The sequence below is a fragment of the Mesoplodon densirostris genome, chromosome 12, assembly GCF_025265405.1.
Source record: "Mesoplodon densirostris isolate mMesDen1 chromosome 12, mMesDen1 primary haplotype, whole genome shotgun sequence".
Lineage (NCBI taxonomy): Eukaryota > Metazoa > Chordata > Mammalia > Artiodactyla > Ziphiidae > Mesoplodon > Mesoplodon densirostris.
This window is the reverse complement of record NC_082672.1, coordinates 88,907,705-88,920,598: the sequence shown is the minus strand read 5'-3', so window position 1 is coordinate 88,920,598 and position 12,894 is coordinate 88,907,705. Positions and strand designations below refer to the sequence as shown.

Genomic DNA, 12,894 nt, shown 5'->3' with positions numbered 1-12,894 from the left:
CTTTAACCAGGAACTAGGGCCATTTTTATCACAATGAACTCAGGACTGGCAGCAACTATAAGGTTGTTCCATTTTCATAAAACTGGAAACAGTATAGTAATGGTTAATTATTTTTTAAAGCATGTCTGTGATTCCAAAAAATATTTCTAAATTTTCTAGGTTTCTTATTAAAATTTCCTGGGTTTTATGGACATAATTAGGAAGCAAAAGAACATTTCATCTTACGAGACAACTTCCTACTCTGAGAACTTGAAGGTACCAATGACCCCTGTGTAAGAGTTCTCATCCTCAGAGGGAATTTTATGCTTCAGGTACTAAGAGAAGGTGACGGATAGGGATGAACATAAAGAGATATTTGTATCTTCGTGGTCTAGAAACCAGTGTCTGTGGTTATATCTTCTTAAAGAGACAGTTTAACTTGTATATTCAAAAAAGGGACAGGGTGATTCCTGTGTGTTAGGGACACAGGAGTGAGAGGTTGGTGTGTCGGCAGGAACTTGGAAGGACAGATATGTGTTCCACAGGAAAAGCCATCCAAGCCTGCTTGGACATCAAGCTCTGCAACAAGAGACCTCAGTGAGAGGCAGTAGAAGTGCTTCTGACAACCTGGACACTAGGACTCCGACACCAGGAGTCTACTTGCGGGGCGTGCACCGAATGTATGTAGCGGAGAGGGACCCGACTGCCCGCAGACAGATTGTCTTGTCTATGAACAGGAGTTATCTGCATTTCTATCACCTATGTACAAATAAGAGAGTTGTAAAAAAAGCTCACAGACAAATGAAAGGCCCAGTAACCCAATATTATGAGCCAGTTCACCTAGTTTTTCCACTGAAGTCAGCCAGATCTTTTGGGTACATTTCAAAGTCTTTCACAATTTTCCATTATGTTGGCAATCATGGAAATAAGAGATTGCTTTCAGATGCTCCCCCAAATCCTATTCATCCCTAAATTCCTTTACAAATCACTCAGTTTAGCAGTTTACTCTGATCCTCTCAACGGACTGTGATCTCTCACTTACAGCCCCACAATTCCCTTGTCTCTCTTCTAGGGCAGTATTTCATTTTACCACCAGTAAATGAAGAAATTGAACATTTAAAGTGCGGGGTCTACAATTATTTAAATGAACGGAAGTCCTTCCTGGTCATTCTTATGAGAAGACTTTGCTGTGATTTTCTCCAGGGAAATTAGAAGTTTAGAAAAGTATTCCCATGAAAAGTGTGAATAGAAATTTTTTTTTAAGATTAAAAAAAAAAAGAAGATTTTTAAGGATGCCTTTTATTTTTTGAAGTAAGGGTTAGGTCATGACCATCAGCTAATATTTTATGGATTGGTATTACATTGAAATCTTTTTTGTCATAGAGTATGTGAATAAATTGAGGGAGTTTAAAACACTGCCTTCAAAACTAGAAATAATTGCACTGGGACCCAGAAACAGTTGGCATCCTTGCATAAAAGACACTTGGTTCCAATTATTTATGCACTAAATGGGTCTAGAATCCCAGATTAAACTATCCATGGTTTTGATTCAATTAGCTTTTGATTCAGTGCCTATGTCTTTAACGACAAAGTTATTCCAGAAAAAGTTGAGCCTTGGCAAAGTTTTACCTAGCTGAGATTCCCCTCAAGGAAGGATGAGTCACACAGTACTTACATTGGTAATAAAACCACAACGTGTGTCTGCTCCCTGGGGATTTTAGTTTGCGGCAACAATAAGCTGCAAGTAATGGGTCTTAGGTTAAATGGTTGAATATAAAGTTTAAATCAGGATTAAGATGTCTTGTCTTGAAAAAGGTGAGGTAAATGTCAGAGGCGAAATAAATGATCCCCCCCTCCCACCAAGATAGCCTGGTTTTATCTCTCCCAACAGATATTTTCATATGAATCTATTCACTTATTTAATTAATTCTTTCAATTCAGTTTGCACCTTGCCCTCACAATCCCAGGAGGAAAGAGACAGCAAATATGACCAGGGGAAAATTTTAAGTTGTCAAAGCATGCATTTGCCAATCGATACCTCCCCTTGGGGTACACTTGCATCTCCAAATACAGTACTCCCTACTTTTCTCCCTCTTCATTTATTCATTAATTTATTCTTTCATTTTTACGTTACCTTACTTATTCATTCATGTTTATTTAGTCATTCCTTCAACAAATAAATACCTATTGAGAACCTAGGGTGGTTCTTCCTTTTTCTTTTAAAATTTTTATTGGAGTACAGTAGCCTTACAATGTTGTATTAGTTTCTGCTGTACAGCAAAGTGAATCAGCTATATGTATACATATACCCCCTCTCTTTTGGATTTCCTTCCCATTTAGGTCACCGCAGAGCATTGAGTAGAGTTCCCTGTGCTATAATGGAGATGCTATTGGCATTTTGGGGGAGATAATTCTTTGTGCCAGATTGTCCCATAAACTGCAAAGCATTCATCATCTCTGACCCCCATCCACAAAGCTGTTCTCAATCCCTGAGCACCCTAACCCCACTCCCCACTTTCATTTCCAAACATTACGGAAGAACCCTGGGTATGATCCCCTGTAGGAGGGTAACAGGAGGAATAAGACAAGGTATGGGCCTTGGGAAGTTGGTAGCCTCATAGAGAAAACAGATGATTAATTATAGTACATTCTATGAGAGAAGTAAACACAAACCAATGACTCCCAGAGGTATCCGAGAAGGCTTCTCAGAGGACAAAATGCTTGAGCCACGTCTTTTTTTTTTAAAATAAATTTATTATATTATTTATTTATTTATTTTTGGCTGTGTTGGGTCTCGTTGCTGCGCAAGGGCTTTCTCTAGTTGCGGCGAGCAGGGGCTACTCTTCGTTGTGGTGCACAGGTTTCTCATTGTGGTGGCTTCTCTTGTTGCGGAGCACGGGCTCTAGGCGCGCGGGCTTCAGTAGTTGTGGCGCACGGGCTTAGTTACTGCGCAGCATGTGGCATCTTCCCGGACCAGGGCTCAAACCCGTGTCCCCTGCATCGGCAGGCAGATTCTTAACCACTGCGCCACCAGGGAAGTCCTTGAGCCACGTCTTTAAGGAGTAAAAATTAAGTGAAAATTAGCTAGATTCTCTAGGCATCAGAAGAGGTCCAAAGGCCATGCCAGAGTTCAGAAAAATGCTTTGGAAGAGCTGCGAGCAAGTTCGTCATGGCTGGTGCATGGAATTGGAGAGGTGGTGACTGATACGACAGGAGCTGTGATTGTAAGGAGGGTGTCACAGGCTAAGCTAAAATATTTAGGCTTCATCCTTCATGGAGGTGACATGATTAGATCTGAGTTTCTGAATAGATTAGAGAAAATACGACTGAGAACAGGGAAACCCTTTTTTTTTTTCAGGACGCTGGAGTAATTCAGAAGAGAAATGAAGGGTACTTAATGGATTTCAGTGACTACATCAATGGATACAGTAAGGGCTGCCAACAACCTCCAGCCAAAGACTACCAGGTACATACCTTTATTTAAACAAGTTGGTTTTATTACTCACTGCAAGAAGAATGAACACTCACCATGAGGAACCAAGGGGTGTTTCTATAAGGGGGCCTTAGAAATGAACCTATTTGTTGGATTTGAGCTTCACTGGATTAGTTGGGTAATTTGGGAGAGAGTATAAGGAAATAGGGGTTTACTGACTACCCAAAAGTGGGAGCAATTCTATGATTAGATATCTCAATAAATCTTATCTGCAGGGAGGGCAGACTAGACGGAAGATTGGTAAAGAAGTAGTCATCACTCGTGGTAGCTGGGAAGGTGTGATGATTGATATCTTATGGGTAGCAAGGATCTTGCTTTTGTCTCACTTTATTATGGTTTCCACTGTGTGAAGACTTCAAGTGCTTGGCTGCCAGGGGAGATAAACAAGGTAATAGTTAAGTGGCACTGGTTCCAGTTAAGCTTTGTTTTTGTGAAGAGAGATACTTGATCACTAAGCCAAGGAAAAGCACTTAGTAGAGAGCCAACTGTGAAGGACGGAGAACAATTAATGTAACAAGAATCCTGCAGATATTAGAGATCACAAATTTTCATCTGTGAATTACACAGTTGTTGGAGTTCTTCTAGTAACATCCATCAGTCAAGATAAAGGAAAGTGGAGAATGTGATAGTTATTTCTTTAGTATCTATTTCTCCCTTTCCAGTAGCTACTGATTTCTATTTGGGATCCATGGGATTCTAGGGAAATTGGTTCCGTTTCTAGCTCCAATATGGGAACACAGAAGAGAGCTTAAAATGATCCGTTTATCTGAATTACCTGCCCAGAGTGACTGGTTCAGTGGTGGGCACATGACCTAGGACTTTTGCTGTGAATACTGGGACACATATTTGTTTTTCCTTGCTGGATAGGAGGAAGAAAGATTATTTCGAAATTTTAGAACCCTAAGGCTTCCAATGGGGAAAAATAGGTCACATACCAAGGACCAGGAACAAGAACGGCATCAGAATTCTCAGCAGCACTGCTGCACATTAGAAGGCCTGGCCCGAGAATAGAGCCAACCCTGAGGAGAGCAGAGTGAAAAGACAAAGAGAAGCTTGGTCTTGCTCACATCATTTGAGCTGTAAGATCAAGCCGCCTTTGAAGGCAGTTTTACCTTCGGGCTTTTCAGTCCAAATACCTTTCTTTTTTTTTTTTTTTTTTTTTTTTTGCGGTACGCGGGCCTCTCACTGCTGTGGCCTCTCCCGTTGGGGAGCACAGGCTCCGGACGCGCAGGTTCAGCGGCCATGGCTCACGGGCCCAGCTGCTCTGGGGCATGTGGGATCTTCCCGGACCGGGGCACGAACCCGTGTCCCCTGCATCGGCAGGCAGACTCTCAACCACTGCACCACCAGGGAAGCCCCACCTTTCATTATTTAAGCAAGTGTGTTCATCTTTCTGTTGCTTGCTATCTTGTTTCTAGGCCAGCCAAGGTAAGGAGTGAAGAAGAGTGATGGGTATGTGTAGGTTGATCCAGTGTTACGATTGAATTGAGGTGGACGTGTGCACTAAGAAGGTCAGGGAATTAAATATCTTAGCAAAAGGATGATTTAAATGATGGTAGTAGACTCCATAGGCACAAAAGTACCTGGTATACCTTTATTAAAATTTTCCTTTTCTCTATTTTATCTTCTTAGGGCCAAAGTCTGTATTTTCCATGCTATTACCTAATTTAGTTAAATTCAAATAAAAATTATTTATAAGCATTGCACTGTGGTAAATTTTGTGAGAATACAGAAGTCTAGGTACCTGTTTCTAATACTTGTACTATATAATGAGGGGGTTAAAGCATACGCGTGCACCATTCACCCATTCACTTATTCAACTCATAAAAGAAAGACAAGGCAAAATATGAGGAAGAGCTCAGGTGAATTTTACAGATGGTAAGTGCAATGGGATTTGAGAGGAAGTGGAAGGTAATCTGTGCTATTCAGCTAGTGTGGGGTGATTAGAGGAAATTCCCCAGGGCTCTTTTCTCTCATTTAATCTGCTAGCCTGAGAGAGGGCAGCAGCCTTACTCTGCTTCTGATGTGAGTGACGAGGGATCGTTTTACTAGCTCTGTGACCTTGAAAAAGTTACTTAACCCCTTTGGGCATCACCTTTTTTTATTTTAAACCTTTTGATTAGCATGTAAGCCCCTACAATCTCAAGATTGTTGCTAAGAAGCAAAATCATAATCGGAAACAAAGGATGTTAAAGTAACTTCCAAACTGGAAAGCACCAGAGAAAAGTAGGCAATGATACTGGTAATTAATGGTGGACCTTGGCTGACCCAAAGCTACCCCCAACTTCCCTGTTTTTTGTTTTGTTTTGTTTTTGGGTTTTGTCAAAAATCTAAAAATCTAAATATCTAATGGTGGAAGTTTTAGAAGCTATAGAAGGAACAAAGCTGTGAAGAAGAAACTGCTATACAAGTCACAACGTGTACCTCTGTTGATCCTCTCTGTCACCTCCATTTGGGGGCAGGTCTATTGGGCAATTAAGTAAATTTTTAGAAAGTGCTTATTCAGCTACATTTTACCCACAAACCTAAAACTGGGATCAAGAAACAAATGTATAATAAAAATGGCCTTTTCTGTTTGGGGACCAAAGAAAACTTCCATTCAAATGCAGTTGTTCATTGGTTCTGCTCTTGTGAACTTTGTAAATGAATTCCTTCACATTAAAAGCTGTACCTAATTTGTAAACTAGGTACCTAACTTGTAAATTAGGTGCAAACGACCAACACCAGTAAGGATCCAAAACCACATACACATTGAATGCAAAGCAGTCATAAAGGTAACAGGGGAAGTAATGAAGTCCTTAAAGATGCTGGCTCTCTTCTTCCTTCTTTGACTTAGGAAAAGATAATTTTTCTAAGTCTTACTCCTTTTTTCTGAACTACATGTTTCAGTCTGTTCTCTTGCTTCTGTGGTCCTTTGCCCATCCTCTTGTCCACTCCTGATCTGCTTACTGTATAGGGCAATTGTACAGCTCTGTTCAGCATCCCCCTTTCAGAGCCCTCACTTAAGCTCTACTTAAAAGCAGGAAGATTTCCCAGGCATAGTCTTCCTTCCGTCTGAAAACCAGGATGAGCCACTCAGGGGGTTTAGGGAGGGCAGTGCTGCATATCATGAGTAAGCTACAGAAGAAAAATCTATTTTCTGGACACAGAAGTACAGGCAAGAATTCTTGCTTCTTAGGGATTTCAGAATAACAAAAAACCTCAGAAAGGGAGGGCCACCAATCGCTGCAAGGCAGCCTAAGCTCCAGTTCTCTCTGCTTCTAGAGGTAACCAAGCAGCTCTAATCAGGGTCAAAACAAAGAAATTCTTGAGGAATATTGCATATCCTTATTACTTTCTAGCATGATATCAATTTCTCAGTGGCTTCAGTGTGTAGAGATACGCTTTAGCTTTGTTTATCACCCCTTCAAATCCCTCAGAAAATTAAGATATGCAGTTGAAACCATCAGAATAAAAACCAGCCAGCATTCAAAGCTGCAAAAAACAGAGCCTGCATTGTCTAGTTAAGCAGAAAAGGAATGTATTAAGATGTTGGGCACCTTACAGTTTCTGAGAGGGCCTTATAATCAGGTTTACATGCTACAGGGCTTGTACTAACTAGGCTACTGGGTTTTCCAGTGAAGACTGTATCCCTTCTGCTTCTGGATAGAGGAATGGAAGCTTGTTCTTTTGCACTGTCAACACTGGATATGGAACTCAAGTGCTAGGGCCTTCACCCTAACTACCTTTGAAATCTGGATGCCTTTTTTTTTTTAAACTTTATTTCCATTTCTTTATTTTAGAAAACCTTTTTTATCTTGCAATAATAATAGATTCCCAGGAAGCTGCAAAAGTAGTTCAGAGAGGTCCCTTATACACTTCACCCAGTATCCCCCAATAGTTACATTTTATATAACTACAACACAAATGAAAAAAGGAGATTGACGTTGGTACCATCCATAGACCTTATTCAGATTTTGTCACTTTTATATGAATTCATTTATGTGTATGTGTGTGAGTGAGTTTGAGTGTACAGGTCTACGCAGATGTATAGATTCAAGTAACCACTACCAAAAACAAGATACAAAACTGGTCCATCACTGTAAAAATCTCGTTTGTGCTACCCTACCTACTGCGTATTGTCCGTAACCCCTGCAACCATTAATGTCTCTGTCTCTATGCTTTTATCATTTCAAGAATGTTATGTAAATGCAGTCATATATGATCTTTTAAGATTGGCTTTTTTTCACTCAGCATATTACCCTTCAGATCCTAACTATTCAGATCTTCAGCTGTAACTATTGTGTTAGTTAACAGTGAAAAGGTAGTTACTTTTCATTGTCAAGTAGTGTTCCAAGGTACAGATATACCATAGCTTGTTTAAGTGTTCACCCACTGAAAGACATTCTGGTTGTTTCTAGTTTGGAAGTATTACAAATAAATTTTCTCTGAATATCATGTGCAGGTTCTCTGCTCAACTTTTAAACTAATGTCTTTCTCAGGTGGGTCTGCTTGATAGAGCCCAGGCCAGAGTTTGTGCCCAAGGTTCTTAACAGACCTCCCATTATCATCATTAGCCCCTACTGGTCATTTAGTACAATTTCTAACATATACAAAGTAGACAGAAATGTATAATGAACACCCATGTCCATCACTGAGCTTCAACAGTATCATGATTCTGTCATTTCTTTCATCCATAACTCCACCTGCTCTCCCTACAAACACTTGATTTTGAAACAAATCCCCCAAATATAATTTTATCTGTGAATATTTCAATTTATATCTCCAAAAATGAAGAATTAAAAAAAAATAGCTAAAATGCCATTATCCCAATGTCATACTTTGGGTGCCTCCAGAAACTAATAATAAAACAAAGATATGAATGCAAATAGTCTATTTGAGAGGGGGACCCAAGAGGGAAAATGGGGAAGTGAGACAAAGGGAAGGTTGTAAGTTAGACATTGGCAGAAAGCTGCTCTGGCAAGCATTAACTCCTCAGCATTTGCAGACAACCAAGGGCAGGCAAAGGTTTCAGCAGTCAGAGAAAGCCCTCAGCAAAGAAATGCAGATGCTGACAGCTGAATTCTGGGTAGCATGCCCTTAAGTAGTAAGGGTGAGTGACCATGGGACCTGGGAACTGACAGCATCTCCTACACAGGCATAAAAACAATTAACAAGTAACCAGCCAGCATTCACATTTCCCCTAGTGTCTCATCATTTTTTTTAACAGCTTATGTGTCCAAATTATGATCCAAATAAAGTCCATACATTGTAATTGATTTATACAATTTTTAAGTCTGTTTTCCTCCAATTTTTTGTTTTAAAAATTTTAAACATACCACAAATTTGGAAGAATTTCATTGTGAACAACTATATATCCACCAAGATTATACAGTAAACATTTTTAATATACTTGTTTTATCACATATCTACCATCTATTCATCTTTTTATACAAATTGTATTTCTTGATGCATTACATAGTAAATTGCAGGTGTCAATTTACACCTAAATGTTTCAGCATAATTGCTAAAGTTCATATTGTTTACTGTTTTTTTCTTTTGAAGTAAAATTTAAACAATGAAATGCACACATTTTAAGTGTATATTTGTTGAGTTTTGACAATGCATACACCTTTGTAACCCACACCCCTGTCAAGATACAAAGTGTTTCTACAACCTCAGAAAGTTTTCTCATACCCTATCCCCAACTCCTCAAATGCAAACCACTCTTCTGATTTTTTAACGTAATGTTGTTTCTAATGTCTCTTATTTTTCCTTCTAACATCTGTAGGGTCTGTAGTGATGATTACTCTTTCATTCCTTAACTGGTAATTGGGATTCTTATTGAGAGACTATTACCCATGGGTTTCTGTTACCTGAAAACTAGGTTTGCCTCTTGGTGGCTATTGAGTCAAAAGACACAACCAAGCCAAAGAATGTGAGAAAGAAGGATTTATTACTTGCAGCAAGTAAGGAGAATACCAGGGATCTTTCCCAAAGCACTGTCTCCCTAAACAGGAAAAATGCTAAGGGTACATGCATATTCAATGAAGGGGTTGGGGCAGTGTATTCATATTCATGAAGGGGCTTGAGAAGAGGAGAATTCAACATAGAATTGGGGCAAAGGTTAACAGAGTCCAAGCTTTAGTTGATTGAAGTCACAAGGATCAGAAAATGTCAACATCAACCTCTTCATTCCTTTAGTTCCAGTTGACCTGGTGGTTGAGCGCTGGGGGGAGTTTGAATTCTGCAAAAGAGCTCAAGAATGTGCCTCAGGCTAACGTTTATCACTGTAACAGAACTGGGAGTCTTTACAGCTGATTTATTATCTTTGTTATTTTCACTTGTCTTGCCTGATAACAGCTGTTTGTTCCTGCATGCTTTTGTTCCCTTAAAATCTCAATTACTGAGATCTGTTAGGGATAAGCATTGTGCAGGCTTAGATCACAAAATGGCTTAGGCCCAGAATGGCTTCTCTATGTCAAGAAAGCTATGCCTGGTTCTCTTTCTCCAGGGAACCCCCCCACCCCCAACCCTATCTGCTTACACGTCTTCATGTTTCTGCACATCTTGTGAGGAGAGCACTTAGCTTCTCAAGGATATTGTTGGTATAGCAAATAGCCTTGGTAAATAGTGACAGTGGCTTCCTCCAGAGTAGAGGACAGGTTTATTTACTGCCCAGTATAATAAAGATAATTTCTACTTCAGGAGCAAAAACAGGCAGGTTTGCTTGCAGTATATTTTAAAATATTAAGTTTCCCTAAGCTTGGAATTCCTTAGCTGGGATGCCAACTCACTACATCTGCAACGTCTACTTGGGCAACACCTATATTATTCTTGAGGGATTTGGGGGCCTAAAGGAAGTGATGCAAACATAAAGCTCATGCTGCTTGCTGTGCCATGAGCAATAAAGTCCTGTCTCTGGCCCAGGAATCCCATTTAGTCCGCCAGCAGCCATGAAACTGTGGCAGGCTAACCTGGTTAGCTTTCCAAGTAGGGTGCAATCTCAAACCCTTGAAATTCTTGACAGTTCTCAATTTGTATTTCTTCTTAACAACTGACGAGGAGCTTATCAATTTTGTTGATCGTTTCAAAGAACAACTTCCAGTTTTGCTAATTTTCTCTATTTTTTTTCTCTGTTCGATTTAATTGAATTCTGCTCTTATTATTGTTATTTTCTTCCTTCTGCGCACTTTGAATTCACTTTGCTTTTCTTTTTCTAGCTGCTTAATGTGGAACCTTAGGTGACTGATTTTCGATCGCTCTTCTTTACTAACATAACTATTGAAAGCTATACATTTCTGTATGTGTGCACTACGTTATCTGCATCATACAAATGTTATGTTGTATTTTTATTTTTATTCAGTATGAAATACTATTCAACTTTCTTTAGATTCCAAGTGTTTTAACTCTATTAAGGCTTATTTTAAGATCTAGTATATGGTCTATTTTGCTGAATGGACCATGTTCACTTGAAAAGAATATGTATTCTGCAGTCATTGAATGTGAGAACAGCTAAACATCAAGGAAGTTGTATTAGTCAGTGTTCTCTAGAGAAACAGAACCAACAGAACAGGTTAGATATATGGAATTGGGTCAAGTGATCATTGAGGCTGACAAGTCACAACATCTGCAATTGGCAGGCAAGCTGAAGACCAAGGAGAGCCAATGGTGTAGTTCCAGTCCCAGTCCCAGTCTGAAGGCCAGAGATACAGGAAGAGCTGATGTTTCAGTTCAAGTCTGAAGGAAGGGAAAAACGGATATCCCAGCTCTAAGGCAGCCAGGAAGGAGGAGCTCCATCTGTATTCACCCCTTTTCTTCTATTCAGGCCTTTAAAGGTTTGGACGAGGCCCACCCACATTAGGGAGGGCAACCGGCTTTACTCAGTTTACCACTTCAAATGTTATTCTCATCCAGAAACACCTTCACAGACACAGCTACAATAATACTTGACGAAATATCTTGGCACCTCATGGCCCAGTCAAGCTGACACATAAAATTAACCATCATAGAGGTCACAACCATTACAGAGGTTGACAATCTTGTTCAAATTACCTATGGATTTTCTATTTTTTTGTTCAATTGTTGTCTTTATTGCTGAGATTATAATTATGCAACTATTTCTTCTTTTAGTTCTGTCAGTTTTTGCATCATATATTTTGAAGTTCTGTTATGAGGTACATCCATATTCATGGTTAGGTACATACACATTATTTCTTCCAGAGAAATTGATCCTCTGATCATTATTAAATATCCCTCTTTATCTCTGGTAATACTTTTTGTGTCAAAGTCTATTTTTCTGCTATTATAATAGCCATCCATAAGATATGCTTATGGTATCTTATGGGTTCCTACTTTCTACTGTCCAATCCAGCTTCCTATCCATCTTTCAGGGAATCTCCCTAAGTTCTGGACCATCAATAGCTAAACTTTTGTTTTCCAATGCACTTATTTATGAATTTTAAAATTCAGTTGTAAAGATGTCTTTTCCGCCAGGTCTAGGGATTTGTGGCATGTAGTATGTGTCCAGTCTGCCACTTTAAATCAAACTTGCTTTTCTTCTTAAATCTTTAAATCAAACTCCCTCTTCTTCTTCTTAAGGAAGCAGTGGTGACAAGGACCTGATTTAATCATGTAGTTAGATAAAGAAGGAACACCATCAATTCTCAGTAAGATGGGCTGGGAAAAGAGCACTCCAAATTCTCACAGTAAAGGGGAGATAGAGCTTGTTCTGATTATAAAAAGAGTGCTAAGCTTGCCAGATTTATTGGTTTGATTTCTCACAATTTTTGCTTGTCTCATGTAGACTTTGAATTTGTCTTGACTTTCTCCAGTGTTTGCCTAGAATTTTTAGATTTATTGGTGGATTCTGCTTTCAAGCTTATATAGTTCTAAAGTTATATTCAAACACTGCCATCTTGTGGGTCACTCCTTGGGTCTCCCAATCCCACCCCTCAAAACTCTCTCATGCAAATATATTCATCCAGAAGAGTTCAGGGATGTCAACTTTTATTAGATGCTAACAGCTGTACTAAGAGCTCTACATATATCAAATCATTAAACTTCATAAGGCCTTTATGAAGGAAGTACCGTTAATCCCGTGTTAGAGGTGAGGAGGCTGAGGCCTAGATGGGTTATATAACGTGCCTTAGGTCTCACAGCTAGTAAAAATAGGAGTAAACTTTTATATTCAGGCAGTTTGCCTTCAGAACCCTTGCTTTTACTGCACCCACATGTGAAACTAATAAATCTAAAAACAACACAGGGTGACACAGTAATATGAATAAGCTATAGAACTAGTAGAGAAGACGGGATAACGGTTGGGAAAGGGCATCAGGGAAGGCATCACAGATTTGTGAGGAGGTGGCCTCCTCTAAGGGAGAACTGGAAGGATAATCATTACATAGGAAGAACACAGCTGGGACCATAGCCCCTGGAGCTAA

At 39.5% G+C, this 12,894-nt stretch overlaps 1 protein-coding gene across 8 annotated transcripts in view; it reads left to right on the top strand.

The window, feature by feature from the left end:
• IBTK (inhibitor of Bruton tyrosine kinase) overlaps positions 1–12,894 on the top strand; it is a 186,356-nt gene that overhangs the window by 78,565 nt on the left and 94,897 nt on the right. For 7 of the 8 annotated variants that reach the window (XM_060115369.1, XM_060115367.1, XM_060115370.1 and 4 more), the window contains one exon: positions 3,338–3,445. The exons of the other annotated variant lie outside the window; for it this stretch is intronic. The gene's annotated coding sequence lies outside the window, so the exon portion shown is untranslated. The remainder of the gene's footprint in view (positions 1–3,337; positions 3,446–12,894) is intronic. 8 annotated transcript variants of the gene reach the window in all.